Source organism: Branchiostoma belcheri, unplaced genomic scaffold (genome assembly GCF_001625305.1).
Source record: "Branchiostoma belcheri isolate BF01 breed outbred unplaced genomic scaffold, Haploidv18h27 scaffold26, whole genome shotgun sequence".
Lineage (NCBI taxonomy): Eukaryota > Metazoa > Chordata > Leptocardii > Amphioxiformes > Branchiostomatidae > Branchiostoma > Branchiostoma belcheri.
The window spans coordinates 1,814,041-1,817,905 of record NW_017803865.1 but is presented as its reverse complement, the minus strand read 5'-3'; the positions used below and the strand labels follow the sequence as shown (position 1 = coordinate 1,817,905).

The window sequence follows — 3,865 nt, the reverse complement described above, 5'->3', positions numbered from 1 at the left end:
ATATAATTTGAGATGGGTTTGTATAGTACAGGATGATCAAAGCGCATAAGAAAGATAAATTTTTCAACATTAGGCAAGTATTGGAAGTATGGAAACGTACTAGTAATATATCTAAAAAGGTCATTTCTTTCATTACTATATAAACTACAATCAATAACAAAGTGGGCTTCATCTTCTACTTTGTTTGAGCTACAATATTGGCAAATCCTTTGTTCCAGAGGTGTGCGGTTGTGCCTTCCTGTTTCGATGCTGAGTTTATGACAGCTGATTCGTAGTTTGGTGATGGTGGTTCTTTGACTTCCGTTTGGGATTTTAAGATAATGTTCTTCATTATAAGTAGATTTGAATAGTCTGTACGAGCGCAGTTTGTTCTTTGCGTTTTTGGATTTGTTGTCATTATGAATTTCGCGTAGGAATTTTTGGAAGTAAATGTCTTTCAAACGTTGGTGAATGGAGGAGATGGTTCCGTGTACTTTTAAAGCAATTGATAGGGGGAATGCCAAACAAAGGCATAACCGCATTCCTCTAAAGATTTCCGTACACCAGATGCCCAACATTTACTACCTAATCTATCTAATTCTAACTGACATAAGAGTGCGTCGGCATTGAGACTCCCAGTTGGCACATTTAGGCATATTCTGATAATTAAACAAATGGTTATCACGCAAAAAGAACGAATAGATGTTTTCTTACACTTCAGCCTCAGTGCGACGTGGTTTTGATTCCCTCTTAGACTTAGTTTTGATATAACAGCTACAATAGTACAATTCCGTTGTTAAAGTACCAATTTACAGAAAAGAAAGAATACTCACCCGTTAGGATCGGAGATATGTACGGTATAAGTAGCTAATCCAGCATCGCAGTACCACTATATTTATACTATATACCACTATGTTTATTTCGTCATCGATCCTGTTTGTTTGTATCGGACATGCGCCATTCAAACATCCCTGTGAACGTTAGAGCCACAGAACAGATGCTGGCTGACTGGTTCAAGGAAAGGTCTCCAGGTTTGGACTTTGCGCAAATGTTTGGACATCCTGTTATGAACCTCAGCTAAAATTTGGAAGCGATAAGAACAAACGGGAAAAGTTGATTAATATTCTCTGATACCACCGGTACCAGTCTATATTTTTATTAGATTATATAATGACAAGGACAACGCGGCACTGTACTGTACTGAACTTTACCCAACTTATATAGCCTACAGAACACACGACAAAGTCATCAAGTCTTTCATACCTCTGTACTTTCCATTCTGGATTAGTCGCTAGGGGCGCTTGTACAATGTACAGGTGCACACCAATTGCATCATGGGAAAACCTGAAGCCTATACACAGGAAGGCCCGGATCAGGTACGATATTTTCAGTAGGATAATTTCCCCCCACGGGATCTGGATTCCTGTGGCGGCTGTACAATGGAAAATTTGCCGAGTTGGCTGAACAGTTTGTGTCAGAGGAGCAAGATGGCCAGAAGACGGTCAGTGTGCCAGGGTATTTGCAAGGGACGGATGCAGAGCAAGGATGTGAAAAATACCTCTAGTGAAATAAAAGTATAGTGTTTATAAACATCACTGTGACACAGAAAACCGCATCTTTCCGACATTGCATACTCTCTCATCATGATGTAGTATTACACAAAAGAATACACCAGGGATTGATACATGTCATATATCAGACCCTTTTGAGAAAGATTTGCTACTTGAGAACCCATTGATAAGACCCAGTTGTTCCCATCCACTCCTGTCCCGGGCCTTAACGGGCTGCCCTGCCGTCCCCACGGCACCGCGCTAACCGCCCCTAAGGGCACGCAGCTCTGCTCTGGAAAGGGAAGCCCTGCGATATAAGGTTAAACGAGGTCCCGCGTGTCCCCCTACGCGTTCCGTATATTTGGCGCGCACCTCATCAGTTCCGACCTACTGTGGCGATCGAGGCCAACAGCGTTCTTGTCCTGTGAAAAGACCAGGCTTAGCTATAGTGTTACAATTTTACGACTACAGACTGATTTTCTGCTAGCCAAGAAAGCGCTCAAGCCGAATGAGATTGAGGCGCTCGGTCTGTAACTTAGTCTAGTATCGTGCTCGATCTGCGCTTGGTGGTGGTGAGAACGGATACATCTGGAAAGGAAAGCGGCCGTTTCTGAATCATCGTCGGTCTGCTGTGTTTCACTTCCCGCCACTACAAACGGACTAGGGTCGTCAAATCGCTTTCCCCTCACAGAAGGCATTCCTACAAGAGACAACCCTCGGAATTTCCCGTGTATTTAAAGCTTACTACTGAGGAGTCACAGGAGCGACAGCACGAAGGCAAAGCTTCAAGGTAAGGCATTTCATTATCATGGCGGATGTGGACCCCATATTTCCATTACTTCAGCTTCCTTCTACTGGCATCACATTGATAGCAGCTTCGAATTGCTTATAGGCTACTAATTAGTCTAAAAATGACATTTTCTAGTAATATGTACACGTTTTAATCTTTATTTGACGATTCAAATGTACGGAACTGTGTTCTTGGTCCGTACCTCTGTAGACCACGTAGGCAGGTGTGAGAGGGACGATCTGGCACGCAAAAGACAAGATGGCGCTGCGCTTATGTCGATAAAACTGCACGAAAAAACTAGGCGGTATCCGGACCAGCATTTGTTTAAAAAAAGGAATTTTAATTCTTAAAAACTCTGTTCTTTTCGTTCAGAACTGAAGATTTTTTGTTAGATCTGATAGAAAGATACAGATGGATAAGTCGGATCGGGAATTCAGCGAGTGGAAATTGACATGTTTATAATATAAAAAAGACAAACACTGGAAATCCAGCAAAACAACAAAGTACTAGTATCCTAATCAGCTTGCAATCCATACACATGATACAGCTATATTTGGTGAATTAAAATGGTTACCCGTAAATTCTAGGAGGAATCATACATATTTGAGGTTTTGTGGCAAGAAATATAATATTTAAGTGTCTTAATTATACCCTACGTAACTAAAACATATAACATAACATAATGAGAGCCCTGAAGACATTCTTACCAGAGGCCAGGCATTAGTAATTTCGACATACCACCCAAACTGGTTCACGTATACTTATGCTCCGAAACCGCAATATATCTACCAAAGTGCATATGACAACATTCTAAAACTAGAGTTCCCCGATCTCATACCTTCGCCAAATGATGTTAAACTTTATGACTGACAAATTATAGATTAGATTATTCCCCCCTGATTTAAGAAATAGGAACCTAATTTTCATGAATTAATCATTCTATCATAATCTCAACCAAAAGACAGTCTTATATATGTTAACAAACAATGCATTCTAGCATTTCCTAATAAATTATGCAAATGAGGTCCTGATTTGAATAAATTGTGTTTAATGATGTTCACCTCAACTAAACTTTCAAATACCACAAGTATGAAATTCCAGGCAGTTATCATTACATAATTATAAAATTTTCTCATTAATTATGCAAATTAAGTCATTATTAACATAATCAATATCTTCCTGTGTTTCTCTCATTGTCAATTACCAATGTCACAAGCTTCAATTGTCCTATCATGGAATGCAGCTGATTTATAGAATTTCCCCATAAATTATGCAAATTACATCCATATTTGCATAATTGTCACATAATTATATTAAACATCGCGTAAGCTACCTACATACCAAAAATCACGACGATCCGTCAATCGGTTCTTGAGTTATCCCCTTTTGAATATTTTCAAGAATATATCCCTGCAGTTCTAGAGCAAGCCGCTAGGGGGCCCAAACTCACGTCACTTCTTCCCCAGCACAAGAGCTACCTACCATCCAAATTTCATCACCATAGCATGTCTAGATCATGAGATATCAAAACCGGAGTTCAGCTGCA

At 40.0% G+C, this 3,865-nt stretch overlaps 2 protein-coding genes across 4 annotated transcripts in view; one reads left to right on the top strand and one right to left on the bottom strand.

Annotated features, from left to right (window-relative positions):
* LOC109471801 overlaps positions 1 to 900 on the bottom strand; it is an 11,666-nt gene extending 10,766 nt beyond the window's left edge. The window contains exon 1 of the mRNA XM_019771155.1: positions 813 to 900. The gene's annotated coding sequence lies outside the window, so the exon portion shown is untranslated. The remainder of the gene's footprint in view (positions 1 to 812) is intronic.
* Positions 1 to 3,865, top strand: part of LOC109471946 (gamma-aminobutyric acid receptor subunit theta-like) — an 18,591-nt gene that overhangs the window by 1,674 nt on the left and 13,052 nt on the right. For 2 of the 3 annotated variants that reach the window (XM_019771488.1, XM_019771483.1), the window contains exon 1: positions 1,869 to 2,319. The exons of the other annotated variant lie outside the window; for it this stretch is intronic. The gene's annotated coding sequence lies outside the window, so the exon portion shown is untranslated. Of the gene's footprint in view, positions 1 to 1,868; positions 2,320 to 3,865 lie in introns of those variants that run through there. 3 annotated transcript variants of the gene reach the window in all.